At 41.7% G+C, this 13,857-nt stretch overlaps 1 protein-coding gene across 4 annotated transcripts in view; it reads right to left on the bottom strand.

The window, feature by feature from the left end:
• Positions 1 to 13,592, bottom strand: part of CGNL1 (cingulin like 1) — a 56,405-nt gene extending 42,813 nt beyond the window's left edge. Inside the window, exon 1 of one of the 4 annotated variants that reach the window (XM_071441622.1) lies at positions 13,092 to 13,592. The gene's annotated coding sequence lies outside the window, so the exon portion shown is untranslated. Of the gene's footprint in view, positions 1 to 12,212; positions 12,349 to 13,091 lie in introns of those variants that run through there. The other 3 variants (XM_071441621.1, XM_071441619.1, XM_071441620.1) reach the window with 3 other exon arrangements.
• Between the last annotated feature and the right edge of the window lie 265 nt (positions 13,593 to 13,857).

The raw sequence follows: 13,857 nt of genomic DNA, 5'->3' as shown, positions 1-13,857 counted from the left end.
AACAACCCTCTGCAGCCAGTTTCACTCTCCTGTCTATCTCAGCAGGAACCACCTCCCTCAGATACTCCACTCAAGAGCAGAGTTCTCATTTCTTCCTGACAGCAAATGAAGAAGTTTGGCTCAATATTCATAGTACATTAATTTCTACCCAATTCTTCCTCCTAGCAGGAAAGCTCCCCTCAAAAACCTCTTCCTCTCTAAAAACCAACTCCAGCTCCTCCTCAGCAGCAGCCTTATAAACTGAAGTCTCACATGGCACATTCACATGTGAGCCTTTGAGAGAAAGCCCAGATGTACACACAGTTAGTAGCACTCATCTGTAGTGGAGGAGTGTGTGAACATCTTTACTGAAAGCTCTCCACTCAACAATCCCAGCCAGATTAGAAATGCCACCAATACAAACCAAGGAGTATATGGAACTGCACACTACACTTTCAAGCTGTGTTAGCAGACCTATAAAAGGAGTAAAGTTTATCTGAATTTTTCAACAATGGCAACAACTAAAAAAATATAAAAAGAAGTCAATAAAAATAAACCTAAAAGCAAAAAAAAATAAAAATTATTTATATCAATCAGCATAAGGAACAAATAAGCAATACATTGCAATACGATTACAATGTTTGGGGTTGATTGCAAATGCAGTGCTTTCAAACTTGTTGCAAAGTTGCTAAAAATATTAAATAACCAGAAAAATACCCCAAACATCCCTCATCCCCTCAAAAATAACCACAGAACACCAACTCCCCTACTATATAGGGGAAACAATATTTAGGTCAATAACCTACCTTAAATGAATATGTTTAATTTGTCTCTAAAACCATAGAGAAGTATGTGTATTTGTCTTCTTCACATGCATTGTACTAACAAAACTCTTAATTTTACTGTAGAAAAGGATAAAACCTTGTAGAAATAAAATAGCTAAACAAACAATTTTTTAAATAACACATTTTATCTTTCTGGAACTGTGAAAAAAAAGATTACATTTATAAATTCCCATGACATCAACAAGAAAACAAGACAGATGACCCTATTATTCAAATATTTGAAGGTTTTATATAGAATTTTTATTTTATAGCATGTCAAACTGCATTGTGTAATACTCACATGAACTACATAGTATCAAATAGTTGTTTTACAATACACAATAAAGTGGTTTTGCAATTTTGTAAGCATTTTTAAATTAAAGAAAAAGCACTACTGGCTTTCATCACACACAGCCTTTCTGAGGAAATCCTGAAACTATGTTAATTGATTAATTACAGTTACAGTCATTCTCCTGCACACACATTGTACAGTCACATCTCAGGCTCTGCCAGGGTTACAGCAACAGAGCAGGATAAGAGGACTGAAGCTGTTCCTCTCCCATCTGTCTGCCCCACTCCTCTGACAGATGTCACCCTGTCAAAAATGAGAACATCTGGAACCTCTGCTGGCTCAGTACACACCTCAGCCCTGGAAAACTGCAGACTGGCACACTGGGGTAAATGAAATCAGCTCGTGCTCCGTGCTGTGACCGACCGAGATCCTGACATCTGATCCGTGCAGGAGCTGACAGCTGGGGGCCCTGACAGCTCCAACTGCCCGCCTCTAATCTCCTCTAAGGCTGCTGAAGCCTCAAATGTTATGACAAAACAGTCTGTTTACTCTTCAGCCGATGAAAAGAGCTTGGATAGTTCAATGGCAGCTGGGAAGGCAATTTCCCTGTTTGTGTGGCTCTTTGTTACATACTTGTAGTTACTTAAAAAAATAAAGAAGCTTTTTTTTTTGAAATAGAAAGTGATGTAAGTCCTAATTCCAGGTTTTCTACCAAAGTAATTCTTTAAATTTCAAACAATACTGTCTTGCTAGTAATTTTATTTGCTATCTCAGAGTTTACAAATACAATTTTGAGAAAACAGAAGCAATGACTCTATTGAAGTTTTAAATAGGTGAACAACTGTCATTCTGTTATGAAACCAGTTCCTATCTCCTATCTTGAAGTGTCATTACAACATCACATACAAATTAATCAGGATGTAAGAAAAGACTAGTTCAATAAATTATTTTCTTTTGAAAATATTCTAAAACAGACAATATAGTCAAGGACACACAATCATCAGCATCTTGCTATCAGGTCAGCAGGTAAGATACCACAGAATGATGGGATCACCTATTTTGTCAGCAGCATGGCCTTGGACTGCTTGAGGTGAGCAGAAAATTTCAAACTGATTTTGTATTTTAACTTCATTGTCAGGGATAGCAACCTTCAAAAACTTCTGTGAACAAGTAAACAAAACTGGCACTCAAAGCTGCTCAAGCCTGTCAGTTTTGAGATTTCTTCCTAAAATAAGACTTCATAAAGGTGCTTAAACAGTCATTTTAAAAACTGACTTCAGTGGCTTTGGAAGTCCCACATTTTGCCATTACTCAGAAATGGTTCCATTTTTCTGAACAACTTCTTTTTGCCAAAACCAGAAACTATGACATTTTTTGTTTATAAAGATAACTTGTCAGCAGAGGTTTTCATACCTGAAAATCCAATACTCTGCATGTTCTTCTGTAGCACTTTGTTGTACAGTGGTGATATGATACTCTACAAAGAACCACAGGATATGAACACTGAAGGTTTAAGAGGTCAAAACCTTTTTTTTAATTCCTTAAAAACATTTCCTTTCACAGCTACTTTATAGCTAGCTACCAGGAGCTATGTGAGCCCTGCTCACAATAAAGAAAAGCTCTGGCATGTGGAACCCTGGCTGCTGTCCCTGCAAACACGGGCAGAGAAGAGTTCCTTTGAGAAACATCCTCCTGGGCCAGACATGTCTCTCCCCTTCTTAACATTACAGCATCACAAAGGCATGGAATTGTCTCCACCACCCCTTCCAGTTCTTTAGCCAAATCTACAAGGCAGACTTATTCAGAAAAATTCCTTTCCCAATGCTGTTAAATGCCAAACTCTGCATGGGAAGCTTGCTCCCTGTATCCTGCCCACACACCCTCATCACAAGCACATCCCACCTTGTGTTCCAGCCTGTGAGCCAAGCACCTGCTCTGGACAGACAGACGGTCCAGGCAGAGATGGTGACCACAGTGAGGGGACACACTGTCCATCCCACCAATGGAAATGTCCCCTGGCCTCCTGAAGGAGCCACACACCACCCTTCAAAGGTGTTGCCTCCCATTACACATCTGCTCCTTGTGCACACATCCTGTGAGGGAATATGGAGGAAGAAAAGAGATCTGACTTTTTTATGGCACAAGGAGTCCTCCCTGGCTCCCTTAATGTCAGAAAACCAGGGACATCCAATATCACAATCCTGAGTCTCCTAAGACTGGATCACCTGAAGATTTTTCATTAAAGGAAGATGTGGGCATATCCCATTATCTCCTCTTTGGAGGAGAGAACTTTGAGAATTCTGAAAATTTTAAACTATTTCAGGCTAAATTACAAATTATATTTGGTTCTACGTAAATTATTTCCAAATTTTTATTACCGTAAGAAAAAAAAATCCTCATGGCCCACATTATTTAACCAGTTGTCTTTTTTGAAAAAGCAGGATGTAACAATTTATGAATGTTTACTTCAGATATTGCACATGCACAGCAAAATGTCAGGAAGGAACTATAAAATTTGTTCTCCAGCCTTACATAACACTGAGCTTGCTCTCCAAGCTAAATAATGGATTCTCTGTGCAGCTGACTATTCAGAAAGTATCAGCAACATCACACAAAGTGAGTGTTAGGTCAATAATAAATGACAGTGTTATGGAAAAAGGACAGGAAAAAACTTTACGAGAGAAGAGGAAGGAAAACTTACATACTGTGAGGATAAAGAAAAGGAAACAGACAGGATAATTCATGGAAAGACCAAAACTGTAATGTTTTCACACTTGATGGAAAACATTCTCACAAACATGCCTTGCAAGTATGAGGGGAAACTTCATCATTGTCAATTGTACCTACAATTTGCTTCTGCCAAAGAAAAATGGGCCTGGGCTGCTGTCCCTTTTAGTCCGTGTGGAAGACAGCTCTGAAGAAGGATAAATTTATTTGATCTACTGCTTACAGAGAACAGAAGGGAGAAAAGTGCAATTTTAAAATTCTGGATATGGGATTGTGAAAAAAGACAGTAAAACTCATTTAACAGCAAAATGACAATATCCAGCAAGAGAAAGACATCTGAAAAAACTCTGCCATTTTCCAACAGATTCCTTATTTCCATTCAAGATTTTTTTCCTACTTGAGGTTTTTTTTATCTATACAAAATTAATATAAATTTATAATTGAATGTAATTTAATTATAAATTAAATTATATTATATTACAAAATTATCTTAATTTTTATATTAAATTATAAAATTATATTTATAGCACATGTGGCAGTTACTCCTCCCAGTTGTTAGAAAGAAAATGATGTTATATATGTTATGTCATTATAGTATACAATGAAACTGTCACCTTTTGGTTTTCCCCTGCACTGTCTGTAAACTGCCACTCCCTATCTAGTGGTCAAAATTCAAAACTTTCAAAAGGTTTATAAAAAAGGATTTTCTACAATATATTGTGTCATTCTATACCTGCAGGCATCAGTGAGGGAAAAAAAACACTACTCAGATATTACTGTTGGCGTTTCTGATGTCAGCATCAAAGACCTACCTAAAATTTCTATCAATGAAATAAAAACCAAATATTCATTCCCTTTTAAACCAGCCCAAAAGCTTCATGTCCCATCTCCCTGCTTGTTGGAAGGAAAGACATGGTGACAAATTCTATACTTGAAAACAACCAGGAGTTCCTGTTAACCTAAGGCACACAGCATGTATTTTTCAAGACTCCATAGACCAGTGTTAGACTGCAAGGATTACACTTGGTATCACACAGACACAAGACCAAATCAAGGCATCTCTTCAGCATCCAAGACAGGGCTGACCCATCACTGCAGGCAGAATTAGCCTTACATATTTCATAAAAAGCCAGCAAATTCTATTCTTCCAAAAGCCATCTAAATTCCATTCTTCTCCATCTAAATGCACTTGGCAGCAGGTCCCCTGCACCCCTCAGCTCCAGCCCTCCCATGACGTGCATTAGTGACCGGTGCAGTGCAAAGGGACAGGAGCAGCTTTGAGCTGCTGATCCCCCCGTGCCTCCAGGGCTCTACACCCTACCCTGCACTGCTGCTGCAGGGAGATCCCAGCACGGCCACTCCAAGCTGTCACCCTGCCGTGCAGAACAGCAGCTGCTGGAGGAGCAGCCACGCAGCCACTCTGCCAGTGGGCCATGCAGCCTCCCTGGAGGGCAGGACTTGCTGCCCCCACACCAGAAGCCCTGGAGCTCTGTGCCTTCCATCAACATGACACGAGGTGGTTTCTTTCTCCTTTGACCAAGCTGTGATTAAGGATGGGAGTCATATAGCTTTGGGTGTATAATGAAGCATGTAGTCCAGCCAGGAACACTGACTCAGAGAAATGCCTTTTTATAGGAAGTATTTCAACATTTCTCAATTTTTTTCATTTTTCTTCTATGAAAAAATCCTCTCTCTTTTCTGATTTCAGATGGCAGTCTATAGATGACATGTTAGAACTTCCTGCAGGATGAAAATCCCAAATAATACTTTTCTTCCATAGCTGTTAGTGAAAGCCAACAGCCATGCTTCAGTTACTATGCATTACAGATATTATTTTATTAATTTCTCCCAAAATGCAGTACAGCAAAGTGGATGATCTTTGGGCTTGCTGTCTTAGAAAGGAGAATTTCAGTTTCAGTTCTACCCAAGTATTAAACAACCTCATTCAGACAGCCAACAAAACTAAACATTAGCAGTCACCTTTCCAAGGAGAGGAAGAGGCTGTATTTAATAAGGACTGTCAGCAGAAGGAACAATTAAAAGCAGTTAGAGCAAAAGATACTGTTCACTTCCTTACAGCTGGCTTCATACTCCCTCTGGCTGAAAAATGTTGTGTGTTTGAAATGTAAAACATCTTGCTAGTCCTATGAAAGTATGTGACAGATCAGCCAAATGCTTGAGCTGTGTGACAACTAGCAGGTTTTGTTGGCTTATTTGTTGGTTGGTTGTTGTTTTTTTCCAAATGAAAATCTGCTTCAATGGCTGTAAGTCAACAACAACATATTTTGGCAGATACTCAGGTCTCAAAAATTTTCAGAGTTTTATTGAAAACAAGGACATAATACGTATATCCAATTTTCTTTATCTGCTATGTATGAATTCATGTAATCATAATTTTACAGGATTTATCCCCAGAGGAAACAACACATGACCTGCTAACTTCACTTACTGAGTGCAAAGTAAAGTCTTAATTTTGTTTATGATGAAAATGCTAAGAAACCTCCAAATTTCTCATGTAATATTCTAAACTATCACCACTGCATTATATACTTTGTATCATTATTTAAGAGCTCTCTTTTTCTTTACTGAAGCAATGTTTCCAGATTTTCCCAAATCATAAGCAGAAGGGAATCAGAAACAAAAATCAAACACATTCAAAGTATACTAAACCAGAAGCCAACTTGTATCTGAAATACAGTTCCAAGAAACAAATCCATGTGATGAGCAGTGAGCAGTCCCAGGCCCTGCAGGCTGTGACAGTGCTTCAGTCCCTGGAGGGAGGTGGGGAGCTGCCCTTGTTTATTCAAGGTTCCTGTGTACAAACACCTGCCTGAGTGCATGTGTGCCACGCCACTCTTTCATCTCCCACACCAGCTCAGATAAAACTCCTCAACAGGTTGGGGTTTGCCACTAACAGGATCCAGTTACTGAGGTTATCTTGTGAGTGTCTGACAGTACTGCACTACAATTAATATTTGCAAACTTCAAATACAAAAAGCAAGCAACAACAAAACCTTATAAATACTTATTTCAGAGTTGACTATATACACACAATACTCATTTTTCCCTCACTTTTCTTAAAAACTTGCAAAAAAGGTTAAAAACAAGAAAAAAAGTAATAAAGTCACCAAGAGGAAATCTTGTTATATATACTCTTCTACTTTATCAAATTCTTGATGCTTGTATCTTTATGTATTGACAGAAAAGGTGGCTGGGAGACACGAGGATACTCACAGATTCTAAAAGTTTGTGATTTCAAATACAATAGCTGGTTTGCATCCAAACATCTGACATGAATACACTCACTCCACAAGAGATTCTGTGTTGTTTCATTACATTTTCCTCCAATTGTCAGTGTTAGAAACTGTATTTTGTTCCAAAGGAAATTATCTTAGTACATCCCAATGACATCATTATTGTTTAAATAGAAGAGTATCCTTTCAGAGGCTTGAGCAAAAAATCTCAGGTTTGTTAAGAGTCTCTTGGAAAGCCCTTCTCAAAGGAATGGACACAGCTAGGGCAACCTTTGTTAAGAAGTTCTACAAGTGCTTCAGGAACACTTTTACTTACAAAATAATCTTACATAATAAATAATAAAAGGTTCCTATACTCCAAACATTTTTCCTTCACTTTAAATGTGACATTTCACTGGATGTTCTTCTCATTTTTCCCATGCAAAAACTATAATCTTGTCTACAGGAACTCCTTCTACAGCCACCCAACAGATGCAACTTGCATGACCTTGATTCTATATGTGTAACTTACTCCTGAACAAAATTAATAATGAACTATGAGTACAGCTGCTTGCAAACACCAAGGGCTCACCAGTATAAAGACAGAGTAGGGTTAATCTCTATGGAGATGCAAGTATTTAAGTACAAAATCTACATGTAAAATAGGCTGTAGGAGTCATATTTACACAGCCAACATAAGGCCACAGCTTCATGCGTATTCAAGCTAGTTATGCCTTCCATTTTTCTACTGTTAAACTTTGTCTTAATTACATTGTATTCCTTAAACACTTGGCTTCACACCCATCTAGTTTCTTTCAACTAACTCAGCCATGCATTCTCAAATTTAAATACGCAGTCAGAACTGCAGGCCCTGAGCCCAGGCCCCACCAGACAAGATGATATCATCACACTGTCTGAGAGACATGAGCTGAGTATAGAAGAGAGAGGCTCAAAAACTCCACAGAGGAAAGGAGCTTCATGGTGAGCTGGACTGAATCACTTAGAAGGGCTTACAAAGCCTGTGCAGCCAAAGTGACCTGGTGTGGGCCCTGCAAGCACAGGTTTAACCAGCCACCCTAAGCTGCCACACTTCTCACCTTCACACTGGAATTGCATAATGACCAGGGAAATGAGAGAGGTAGGGCTGCTTCTTTATGAAGCTTGAAGTGTTTGTGGAATTCTAATGTAACATTACATGTCAATTGTTCTTGTAAATAAAGGTTGCTACTGGTGAACACTTGCTCCCTGCATAGAACAGCTAATGGTGTGCAAATAAACGTATGAAGGCATACCCCAACCATCTTCAACAAGGCCAACAAAATATCCTGAGCTTGATTTACTCACTGAAAACACTCCCCCATCTCTATAGAAAAGCTTACATTTTACCCTAATTCTGCATGATGCTTATGTTGAAGTAGAATGCAAATAACTACCCCCTTTTGCACATCTTTATGAACATTAAATACACCTCCAACACTTCTTAGAGATTTATTTCAACAGAATTCAGAATAGGGTTAAAACATTCCTAAAGGTTGGTCATTACTTGCCAGGCTTCTGCAAGTGTGTATGAGGGTTTATATATGCACCCACAGAAACACATAAACACATGTGGGTATGACTGTGTAAGCATGGGCAGCCTAGACAATTCATCTCCTTTGCACACTGTATTTAGCTTTCATGTCCACATTTCAGCTACTTTTAAATGGTGCATGCAATGCACATGCAACTAAAGCATTATGAACTGCTGCAAGTGCCTGGAGTCAAAATATGGTCATGCTCAGACTGCTGAGAGCCATCTCTGAGTGGTCGTGACTCCCTGCATGCCTGGGGACCCTCGCAGAAAGAGGCCACCATGGTAATCACTGCAGCACCTTCCAGTCTTACCAAGCTCCCTGGTGGTGTTTGCAGTCAAAGTGCTTTCTGAGACATTTCCCCAATCACATTTATTCCTCATTGCTCTCTTTTTTTTAGCAAAATCAAGAAGAATGTGAAAAGCTATTACAGAATATTAATTTTAAATCTCATACTGTCAGCCTGGTTAATGAAACTCATAAATACAAAAGATGGACCAACCGAAATTAAAATATTTCATTTGCCTAAAAATTTAGAAGCATTCTTTGAAAAATGAAACTATATACCTAAAATGTCTGGCTATGAATCTTGCTATCCATTTCATTTCACATAAAATGAAAGGTTATAAGCCTACATTTGGATAAACTCCTCCAAGGAGGTTGCCAGCTGTGTTGGCAGAGATGGTAAAGATCAGAAAAAATACAGTGAGCTCTAATCCCAAACAGTGGCGACTCCATGACTACCACTCCACTAAACCTTTAGCACATGCATTCTTAACATGCCCATTTTTGGGGGTTTAAGATTAAATTTTCATACTTGGTTACACTGAAAAGTATTACCATTTTGATTTAACACCATTCAGAGTCAAGGTCAAAGCAGCTTCTGAAATGTGTCCATGTTTCCAGATAAACATGCCTGGAATAAACACTCCATGGACACGTGAAACACCTTCCCTCACACATTAATCTGGTGAGTGAGTGAGTGGATTCTCCATTCTTCTGCCAGTTAAGAAGAGAAATAGCAAAACCCAACCTATTTATTGTATTTTGCACATCCTTCCAACACATCATTCAAGATGCATTAAAAACAGAATTACCAAACCTAAGTTCAGGATGTGTCAAGCCTGTACCACCTTCCTCTGTGCACAGTTTGTTGAGACCTAGCAACATAATCAGAGAAATTCTAACACCTTCATCTCATCCTGGCCATTCAAAACATTTGTTAATCTCAATCCTTACAAAGCCTGCCTCTGAATGGTACCACTGAACTGATCAGGTAGAAGATAACCTCCTCCTACCTCTAAAAAAATTTAAGTGGGACAGATAGAAGAAACACAAATTTCTTAAGCCTGCTTTATCTGAACACATTGGCAACAGGTTGCTGCAACATTTCTGATGCCATTCAGAGTTGCAGAGAGGGTGTAGAAGTGAAAAAAAGTCCTATTATTTCAGGGTTCATTACTATTTCTCAGAAATCTATCAGTACCAGTGACCAGGAATCTTTGCAGTTCCTTTCTATCAACATAGGTAGATGCTGCTATAGGCTGAATGTTGTTTTGCAGAATCAGGCTTGTGTGCTTGGTATTAATATACAGATTTCAGTTACCTCCACAGTAAAAAGGCTCTAATAATAATGACATCATCATCACTATGACTTCAAAAAGCAGAAATGGTAAAACAGCAGACTACAGAATGAAACTGTGATTGTCTACTTTTCTTTACACTTTTGCATCTGCAGAATTACTTGGTGCCAAAATACTTCAGTAGCTATTTTTAAATAAAACCTGCCCACTGTGATCCAGGCTGAATAAACTCATAGCACATATGTTCTTCTATTACTTCATGACAAAAGATTTAAAAATTCACATTTGAGGTCATGTCATTCCACCTGCACATTTCAGATGACGCTGCAGAACCCAGACAAACCAGTTTCCCCAATACTCCCAGAATAATCAACTTCCTATTACACAATGTACACCAGAAGAAGGAACTGTCACCAATTCTTTTCTGCAACTTTGTCATCCTTTTATTGAGGTAAAATTCCTTATACAGGACATCCTGTAGACTATTTCTGCAGAAAATTAAATTTCACATCTCCCATAAAAACCCTGCCAGGGGAACCTAAAGTGCGTTCTTAGACATTTTAGTAACGACAGTGAGATCTAATAATGCAATTAAAAGAAATTAAAATAAGCTGGTTTGCTTGGAGGCAACTCTAAGCAGTCTAGATTCATTAGATTTAAAAGCAAAATGTAACAAAGTCAGATAATGAGAATGAAATACAAAAACCCAAACAGTTGTGTGATACACTCATGGAGGAGCCAGGCTCTTGGAAATATCAACACAAATTCAGTAATCAAGGGGGGGTTGCAATAAAAGGCCCTTTTAGGCCTGTCACAACATTAGTTACCTTTGTAGTGTGTATTTGCATTTAGGTGGCGTTCAGAAACAGTTAATGTCAGTTGCAATTCAAGGTGTATGCAAACCAAGTAGCAATACTTTTCCTATGATTAACATATTTCAGAAACACCTCTAAGTTGTCAACACACATGTAAAAATATCAGTCACTTTATAGATGCTTCATTTGAAGCACTGCATTTTTTATCTCAGATTATTTTTTTAAAAACATGAATATTAAACAAACTGTCCGGTAAAAACAACCATTTTCTCTTATGTGAACAACTATCTTAATATCCTAAGAGAATTTTAACAAAAACTAGAAGCACTGCTTTCCTATTTTACAGAGTCTTCTGTTTTAAAAATGCAGCTGTGTCTAGAAATTAATAACATAAAATAAAAAGCAGCTTAATTGCCTTCCATAATATGTCAAACTTCTAAAACATAGTGTTTACTACACTGTTAATCAAAGGCTTCAATACTCTATGAAAGTTTTCATTTCAATTTATAATTCTAAGATTGAGTCTTCCAAAAGAAAAGACTCAAGTTCAAACTAATTATTAAAAAAACCAACCAAACAAACAAAAACTTATAGCAACTTGTTACACTTTTACATTAATCATCAGTAACCACATGTGGCTTAGAACACAGTGTGAGCATAAGCAGATTTCTCCTGGGTCTAACATGAGAAAAAAACCCAAGACAATTCAATGACATTTCTAGAAAATATAATTGCTAGCCAAACAAGTTCTTACACAGTACCTTCAAAAAGTAAACAGTAGCTTGGTTTTGCCACTTAAATTATATTTTTATGTAAGTTTTAAAGGTCTGTTAAAACAAGCTCTATAAAGAGATTTATAACTACAACACATCTGACATTTGTCAGCATAGGCATCAGACACTGAATCTATCAAGTTCCCATGGGAATACCAGAAGTCAGGACAGGGATAACAGGGGATTTCTGACTCACCTACAGGATTCACTTCTAGGAGTCTGCACAAGATAAATACAGTGTAGATGTTCAGAAAAACAGAACAAATTTCAACAAGAAGTTTCCACTATTTCTATTCTGATAGTCATTCAACTTGCACTGCAATGTTTTTTTAAAAATAGCTGCATGCTAAAAAAAAAGGGAAAGATAAAATTCCCAACAATCGTTCTGTCAACTGCTAATCTAATGCAAACTCACCACAGAAGTTTTATCGCAGCACTGATCTCCCCATAAAGTTGTCATCAAATTGGAAGGATATAAATTACATCAGATGCAAAGTTAATTGGAAGAACAAATGGCAGAGCTGCCATTCTAAACTTTTCCCATGAAAAAGAACACACACAACGCGGACACACCCTTTCGCAAAAAATACGCTAATTCGCGGAATAAAAGGGAGATAAAGAAGTCAAGAGTGCCCTCTGCCCAGGAATGCCAGGAATCCCTGGAGGAATGCGTGCGAGCAGGCGGTCTGGGCGCCCCCGGGGGCTCCGGGCCCCGCCCGCCCACCTGGAAGCCAAGGCCGGCAGCGGCGCCTCCAGCTGCGGCACCGCAGCTCCGGGGCAGCCGCGGCCGGCCCCGCTCGGGGGGAAAACCCTCGCTCGTGACAACCGCAGAGCAAACGAAGGACTCCGGGAGTCTGTTCTCCCGGCAGCTCCCGCTCAACCGCTGAGCTCGCCCGCCCCGGGGCGGCCGCGCTCCGCTCGCCAGCGCAGCCCCGAGGAGCGCCCGGGGGAAGCGCTGCCCCGGCACGGCCGGCGCTCCGCCAGCTCCCCGCGCGTCACCCGCCGGCCGTGCGGGGAGAGCCGCCGTGTTCTCGCCTCACGCCCGGGCGGGCCCGACGCCCTCGGCCTTTGGAAAGGCGCGTGTTTAACGGAGCTGAGGGCGCCTCGGCGCCGGGAGCCCCTGCCAGAGCCGCGGGCAGCAGCGCCTGCCGCACCGCACGGCGACGGCTCCCGTGCCCGCCGCGCTCCGGTCCGATTGTGCCACAGCCCACCGGCGCCGGCCATCGCGGCAGGGAAAAGCGGGCGACGCGGTGCCCCCCTCAGCTCCCAGACCGCCCGCCGCCGTTCTCCTCACCCGTCCCGAGCCGCCTCTGTCCCGCAGGGGGATCCCCGCCAACTCTGCGCCGCTCTCTCCACCGCCCCGCCAGCCGCGCTCGCCGCCGGAGATCAGCGCGCACTGCCCGCCCCCTCCAGCGGGGTAGGGGGCGCCGCAGCCGGGCCGGGCCGGGCCGGGCCGGGGAGGAGCCAGGCGGGGGGCGTCCCGCAGGTGAGCCCGGAGCTTCCCGCCGCTTCCCCGCCCGCCCGCGGCCTTTGCTCTCTCCCTGAGGGAGCGCGCGGCGCGCACGGGGCCCCCCGACGGGCACCTACAGCCGTGAACTGAGGGGAGGCCGCCCTGCCCCTCCTCAGCCAGGGCTGCGGCGAACCGCGCTGGGACGGACCGGGGTGGCCACAACAGCCCTCTGAAGAAGAAACCCAGCCCCAGGCCCGGGTACTGTCGGCTGGAGGCCGCCTGACAGTCGGGTTTGTTTTCCCTGGCCGTGTGGAGGCGGCTGGCGAGCCGCCCGCCCGGCGGGAAGGGCTGAGGCAGCACAGGGACCGGGCAGGGCGGGCGCGGCTCGCCGTGAGGAGGAGGTGAGGGAAGCGCAGAGAGCGGGGCTGCAGCGGGGCAGCGTGCCCGTGCTGCTCCCAGAGCGGCGTCACAGCACCTCGGGCACACCTTGGTGCCTCGGGCACTTCGGGTGATTTCCACACTGACTTCAGCTAGACTGGAAATATCACAAAGTGATTCCAGAATATTCTACACATAGAGTGCGAACTGAAGTGCTGCCGTACTGCAGCAT

Source organism: Agelaius tricolor, unplaced genomic scaffold (assembly GCF_023055355.1).
Source record: "Agelaius tricolor isolate 1412-34295 unplaced genomic scaffold, bAgeTri1.0.p SCAF_16, whole genome shotgun sequence".
NCBI lineage: Eukaryota > Metazoa > Chordata > Aves > Passeriformes > Icteridae > Agelaius > Agelaius tricolor.
This window is presented reverse-complemented; position numbering and strand designations above follow the sequence as displayed.